This window comes from Centruroides sculpturatus, unplaced genomic scaffold (genome assembly GCF_000671375.1).
Source record: "Centruroides sculpturatus isolate CEXI.00-Female unplaced genomic scaffold, Cexi_2.0 scaffold10, whole genome shotgun sequence".
NCBI classification, from domain to species: Eukaryota; Metazoa; Arthropoda; class Arachnida; order Scorpiones; family Buthidae; genus Centruroides; species Centruroides sculpturatus.
The window spans coordinates 90,721-99,092 of NW_019384396.1; positions in this window are offsets into that span (position 1 = coordinate 90,721).

An 8,372-nucleotide genomic window follows, 5' to 3' on the forward strand; every position below is an offset into this window, starting at 1 on the left:
AGTACCAAAGACATAGCCAAAGATTACAGCGCCACAGCACTGGCAAAAATTTAAATTTGCCGACTGGAATTCCTTCGGATAACCGACGTTTCGGATAAACGACCTTCGGATAAACGACGCTCTACTGTATACAAATTGCTAGATCATGCCAATAACTCCTAAAATAAGTATGTTGTCATTTTGTGCTAAAAATAATGGAAAATATGCTAGTAAGTGCAACAGTTGTTTAAAATTTGTTTGTAAAGTGCATAGTACTGCAAAAATACTATGTGATAACTGTCAAGTCTGAACTACGTAACTCGTTAAAATGTTCCTGAGTCTTATAAGTAGAAGTGTTTATATTACCTGTGGTTTTTTAACAAATTATAGTTACAGGCTATAAGAGTTACTATTTTGAAAGACTAGTTTCTTAAGAATAAGGGAAAAAAATATTTTTCTTAAAACCTTACAATAGGGTAGATTTTTGTATTTTTAAAAAAAGCAAATACCAAGTGTTGTAACAATTTTGTGATATTTTGTAATAATTAAGTAAAAAAAAATTATATGAATATATAAGAGTTGATTATACTAAACAAAAGTTCCACTTAGCATTTATGCACTTTCAAACTGTCACGTTGTTCAAACTTGCTGTCTAGAAGCAAATTTTGCTTGGGGGCTACGCAGCCCCTACGATACCAGTTATGATTGTAAAATTTACAAAACCAGTTAAGGGTTAACAAACCTGTAATTGGCGGACATTGGATTTAACGGACAGAAATTTTGTATGTCCTACGTGAAAATTAACACCCCATTTAACTTTAAAATGCTTTCTACACGAACTATAACTAAATTAACAAGCTATTTTTTTTTTTTCTCACATTCAATAGTCGCCATTGTTAGCTTCACATCTCGATATATTGTGATCTCAAGATAAATAAATTAAAATATTTTTTCTGTTTTTGTCATTTTATAAGGACAATATGTATTTGTTTGGTTTGATACAATTAAAGCGTATAACCCAAACAATGTTTTTTTAAAAAAAAAAAAAAACATTGTTTGGGTTATACGCTTTAATTGGGTAATAATTTACGCATTGTTTGAGTAATACGCTTAGGCATCGTTTAATTGCCTTTTGTTTGTTTTCGCGCTGTTCGTTGCCCTTACCACATCTGCCCACACGTCATCTATCTCCATTCCATTATTTAGATCCTGATTTAGATTAATGGTACTATGTGCACTTTCAATCGCGAAATGGGCTATGCTATAGATCACTTCCCATGGAATTTCGTGTGTTGAGTATATATCTGAATTCAAGGCACCGAAACAAGTTCAATGGTTCCTTACTCTTAGACCAGAGACCAAAAATAAGAAAGTTATTATACTTACGATTTCTTGCTTTCCACAGTGCATTCTATGTCAGTTTAGAGTTTTCCAGTAGGTGGAATTCGACTGTTCGTGCCCCCCCAATGAACCTCCCGAAAGGGACGATTTTCTGCCTTTCACAGTGTTTTTTGAGTGGTTTGCAAACTTAATGGCTAGATGGCGGTACTTTTTTTTTTACTTTTTCTGCCCTGTGGGCACTAAGAGGACATCTTATAGCAGGCCCATTATGGGTTCCGCCAGGCCCACAATGGGGCGACCGGGTAGTGAGGGACAGGGTCCGACATGTCTGAACAGACCACCCCAAAAAAATTCCTGGGGATTCCTCAACCCATCCAGATTCGATTCCGGGACCCCAGAGTGGTAGGCTGCCACCTTGACCGCCCGGCCCTCCGGCCGCCAAAAGATGGCGGTACTAGCAACTATGGTGTCGTCTGTTTAATTTTTTTCTGTTAAAGTTAAGTTACATTAGAAGACACTATTTACTTTAAAAAAAGACAAGATATGAGTAACTGTATCCAGATGATGTGATGTATTACATATGTGTTAATTTAAGTTAATTTAATGATATGTAATCGTACCCAATGGAAACTGCAAGCAGCGCCACCTACTGGTAAACTTTAAACTGGCCTAGAATGCACTGTGAAAAGCAAAAAAATTTAAGTATGGTAACATTATTATTTTTGGTCTCCAGTCCAAAAGTAGAGTACTGTTGAACTCGTCTCGATCCCCTGAATTCAGATATATACTGAAAGCCCTGAAATTCCATAGGGAATAAATAATCCATATAATCCCCGCAAAACGTTCCTTCAACTTTCGTAAATACTTATCTTTTTTTGTGAATTATTTTTACATTATTACTATTAATTACACATCTGTATTTACTGCTATGGAATTAATGTAGTTTCTGAAATTGATGAAGCAGTAAATCAAATAAAACAAAAAATTGAAAAAAATTTAAAACACCAAATAAAAGGTTACATTAAAAAATTGAGAAATATCATTAAAATTGGCAAGATAATGTTAACAGATTGGAAAGGGAAATTATTCAAAAAAGTATAATATTGAAAAAAATATATAAAGAAAAATAATTTAAATCTAATCAAAGCAGATAAGACATGTCTATTGTTAATGAAAAATAAAAAAATATATATAGACGAAAAAATGGCATTAGCATGGGCACAGTAATTGGCTCAAAACTTAAAGAAATATGCATGATAATAGATGAAAAGTTAGAAAATTTAAATGGAATAATATATATAGCTAGATATGTGGATGACATCATAATAATATATGATACGTCAATAGCTAATGAAAATATAATATGTAATTATGAGAATACGCTAAGCAATACTTTAAATTTTTGAAAAAAAAAAGAAAGTAAAAATGAAATTAATTATCTAGAAATAACTATAAACCTTGTAAAATGTACTTAATATAAAACCATATAAAATAGCTGTAATGTGGATAAAAATCTAAACTATAAATCGTATTGTCCTAAACAATTAAAAGGAATAATTTTGTAACAGCGTTACCTAAGACTAGCTGTTTCCCGCGGCTTTGCCCGCCAGGATTTTGCAAGTAAACCCCATTTATGTTCAGTATTTTAACAACCATAGTAATTGTTATACAACACCTACCACTAAGAATGATGGGAATTGCTGAAAATCAAATACAGTCGACCCCCGTATAAGATCATTGATTATTCCGTTTTATATGAATTCCATGTTGTACGAGTCACTTAGATTTTACAAATACGTGTAAACTATTTTCAATTTGATCAATTTTCTGGAACGTTTACAATCGTTTTATAATCGAACCAATACGCAATAACAAATTCGAATTTAAAACGATTCGAACATTTTTTAAATCGAAATAGATAAGAATATTTATAACAATGTCTGAAATGTTATCAATTTAATACACCTAAGTACTCAATGTAAATTAAACTTAGTTGAAAAGGAAAAATCGCATCTAAAGTAGTACATTAGAAGCCGTTCTTCTGTTTAAACCTTTATTCCCCCCCGCAAAGGAATTTCGAAGTATCCCTTCTTAGTGTTCATTTCCATGGCATAACTTACTAAAAGGCGAATAAAAACAAAAAAATCGCATTTAAAATTAAGCCTTAATTCTCTTACTCTTCCCCTGCGGAGGAATTTCGAAAAAACCCTTCTTAGTGTGCGTTATCATGACGTATCCTAACTGTTTACCAAATTTCACCTGTTTAGGTTCAGTGGTTTGTTCTGGGCGATGATAAATCTGTCAGTCAGTCAGGAGAAGTAATTTTATATATTTAGATATGAAGCAGATTATCTAAAGCAGAAGATAGACAAAACAACAATGTGAATTAATAAAAACATTTATAAATTTAATGTTAAAAATAAAAAAGCTGATAATATATATACATCATTCCATTATATTGTACATACGAAAAGTATAGAAATGTTTTCAAAGAATGTGGTGTAGTACTTGCTGCCAAAGTAAAAAATAAAATCAAAAATAATGTTAATATTAATAAAACTAAAAATAAAGAAAAACTTGACGAAATAGGTGTTGTACATGAGCTAAAACGTACATGTAATAAACCAGCAATTTACATAGGTGAAACAAAAAGGCAACTCAAAACTAGGGTAAGAGAGCATGAAACAGCAATTCGTTTAAAAACAACCAATCACTACGGACAGCTCATAACAATAAATACGGAAGTGTAATTGATAGTAATAATGTAAAAATAATTCACAGAGAAAAAGATAAGTATTTACGAAAGTTCAAGCGATTGTAAGTGCACATAGATGACGTGTGGGCAAATGTGGTAAGAGTAAAATAGCGCGAAAAAAAACGAAAGGCTGTTAAACGATGCCTCGAGAGTAGGATATCGATAAAGTGGGGCGCTGTATTTTTTAGCAAAAGAGGTCAGTTTATTAAAATGTAAATCATTGGAATGTTGCAATTTTTGCAATATTTTTGTAACATCTGTATGTTTTCCCTAATTTAGATATGTATTACTAAAAAGGGGTGAAACAAAAGTAAAACAAAATTTGCACCCGAAATGCATTGTAATGTAATAAAGGCTAACGTTTGTAAACCTTAGTAGTTTTGTCTCTGATAAAATGCGGTTATAGTTTAAAAATACAACGGTTATCTTTTGTCTTTACCTTTGAAGTGTTTTAAGTTTTTTAGAACTTTTCTTAAAAAATTGTTTTTTAAAAAAAGTAAAAAACCAAACCATAAATATAGGCCTATGTTTGTTAATTATACAAAATATTTATTTTTTTATTTATTTCGATTTAAATGTTATACTTTTTAAGCAATAATACACATAAAAAATATTATGTGAAATTAAAACTTTCGTAATTAAACTTTTTAATTTTAATTAGGTTTACGTTACTGGTTTTTTGTAGACTTTTAAGAATTAAAAGCTAGTGGCTTTCTTTCTTCAGTAACACATCACACAAGTTGATTTATGTGTATTTTATTAAAGGAAATGCATTTCGGGTCTTAATGTCTCTTCAGTCTGTAGACTTTACAAAAGAAAAAATATATATGTATAATGTATAAAGTGTAATGTATAAGGAATAATGCACAAAGGTATTCTGTATAATGTAATCCATATATAAGTAGTAGTGGTTTGACACATACTGATCACATAATTAATTTCAGATGTCAATTAAATTAAAATTGCAAATAAAAATTTGTCAAATGGAATTATTTCAGACCACAAAATTGATATCAGATGTCAATTAAATTAAAATTGCAAATAAAAATTTGTTAAATAGAATTATTTTAGATCACAAAATTAATTTTTCAATGAATTTCCTAAATCAATTTGAGTGGCACTAAACACAAAATTAATTTTTCTAATCACAAAAGTAATTTTTACTCAAAGGAAATAATCCGAATGTTGAGAATATTCAAGTAAATTTTTAAAATATGAAAGAATTAAATGTTTTAATATCGAATAAAATTAAAGCAAAATAATTGTATGAAATAATATAACACCAAAACGAATTTTTTTTATTTTTACACGAATAGATCAAATAAGTTTTATTTTATTTAAGCTTTTCCAGTTTTTTCATTCACTTTATCTAAAACATGACATACTCATGGTCTAATTTCTGATATTTTATAAATTAAGATTTCAAATAATTTGTCGAATAATAGTTTTATTATCAATACTAGAATTAATTATTTTCTTGATGGATATTTGTCTTAATATTCGGGTACATGACAGTTTGAAATAATATAACACTAAAATTATTTTGAAAATGTGCAATAATCATTTCAGATATAATAATTTCAGATCAAATGATCAGCAATAATAATTTTAGTATTTAGAAAACTTCTCAATTCATTTCATTTCTTTATTTTTCATAAAATATATTGAAACAATAAGGCAAAGTTTATTTAAGAGAAATCTTAACACAAAGTTTAATTAAATAAATTTTCTGATCACAAATCTTAATTAATTTTATTTTAACAATAAGTTTAATATATTCCATTTAATTATAAAATTTATTATAAAATTAAGTTGTACTAATTTGTAGTAATAATTTTTAAAAATAAAAATTTGTTGAGTAAATTAAAATGTGACAATTTGAAATAATATAACATTGAAATTATTTTGAAAAGGTTTTTATTTTTACATTACGGTTTATTTAAGTGTTTCCACTTTTTCCTTCAGTTTATCTAAAGCAAGATATATTTCTGCACATAATAATTTTTTAAGATATAAATTATTTTCAGATCAAAAATTTCGAGTAAATTAAGATTATAAATAATTTTAATAGTGAAAAAACTTTTAAAATTCATTTCTTTAGAAAAGATTTTCATATTCAAAAAAACTTTTCAGTTCAATTCATTGCTTCATATAAAAATTAATATGTGATAAATAATTTTTTACAATTTGTACTAATATCCGATGTGATTGAGAATTATTTATATATATTTTCTAATATCCGAATAAATTAAAACACGACAATTTGAAATAATATTTTAACAAAGTTTAATATATTGTTTAATAGTGTGTTTAATAGTATGAAATAATATAACACCAAAACAAAATTATTTTTGAAATTTTTTTTTAATTTTTTACACTAATAGATTAAATTAGTTTTATTTAAGCTTTTCCAGTTTTTCATTTAGTTTATCAATAATCAGTGTTGTACTTCAATGAAAAATTATTTAAATATAATCTTGTTTTTTTATTTTTTTAATAAGAATTTACATAATATTAAAACACAGAAAACAGTGAGCAACAAAATTGGCATTGAATACCGCACCTCTGTTCAATTTAAGTATAAATACAGTCACTAGAAGCAATGATTATTTACAAACTTTACCATGTAATAAGTTGTATCAAGATGAGTCGTAAGTATATATTTTTTTTATATCTATAGTTGATTGACATATTTTTTCAATATATATATATATGTATAATATTAAAACGTAAAATAATATTTTCTTCTTTAACTCTGTATAAAATAAAAATATTTAATTAATAATAATAATATTGTTTTATCATTCTCATTCATTAGTAAAAAACTTACCTCATTGTTAGCAATAACACAAAAATTATATACCTATACAAATTAAAAAAATAATAAATGTAATCATATTTACTAATTTTTATATAATAACAATTAAAAATATATTTACCATGTTCATCCATATAAAATTTATAAGAGACCAGTGAGCAATAAAATTGGTATGGTTATTGGCATGGCATGTAAATTTTTGAGGATTTAGGTATGCCTAACTTTTCAATGTCAAATGATGGAATCTTTATATTATATATTAATTCGGTTAAGTTTAAAAAATTAAATTCAATTTTTTCCTCCCTTGTAATAAATTATATCATACTTTTTATATAAATTAAATAAAATTTCATATACTTTACTATGACATTGCCGATATCCAAAATTATGTTTTTAATAAGATAAATACAGCCGTGTAAGAAATTTCCAAATGTAACAGATTTTTTATCTCGTGGTGATAAATTATCAAAAGTAATAAATTGATTGTAAAAATCTATCTTCCCAAAATCGTTTTTATGTCTTGCTGCAAACCCAATTTGTCTACATAATGTGTTGAATGGAAGATTTTCATCTTGAATCGTGAAAGCTTCAAAGTCAATGATAACTCCTATATCAGAAACTATATTATAATACACAGTATTAATTTTAATAAAATATAACTTTAACACTTACCATTTGAGTATTTTTGAGTGTAGAAAATCTAATTTATATTAAAATATATCAATTAAATAGAGACATATAAAAAAAACTATATATTGTAAATTTTTTTAAAAATATATCAATTATGTATAGATATAAAAGAAAATATACTTACAACTCATCTTGTTACAGCTTATTAAATGCCTAAGCTTGTAAATTATCATTGATTCTAGTGACTGTATTTATACTTAAATCTATAAAAATATAATGTTTAAAATTTATATTGTAATTGAAACGAAACCTGTGTTTTTTAAAATTAGTTACTAAAATGAAATAAAAGTAAAAGATTATAAAGTATAAGAATTTAACTCAAATTGTACAGTAGCAATAATAATAATATTAAAATAGTGCCTTTTTTTCAAATCAAATTTATACTGTCTGAACAAACCAACTCGTTAAAGTTTGAATTACTATATGTTTTATACTAAATCATAATTTCTTTGAAATAATATTTATTTAAGTGATAAAATCAAATTTATACTGTCTGATCAAACCAACTCGTTAAAGTTTGAATTACTATATGTTTTATACTAAACCATAATTTCTTTGAAATAATATTTATTTAAGTGATAAACTCTAATTAAAGATATTAAATTTATGAAATGAAACTCTAATTGTATACCAGCAAACTTTAAGAATAAATTTTACAACAATAAGGTAATTTATTTTAAAAAACAACTTATTTAATTAAGTTAACTAAAAACATAATAAAATTGTAACACTATCTGTATTAGTTATATATTAAAGTACGTACAATTAGATTAGTTTTAAATATATTTT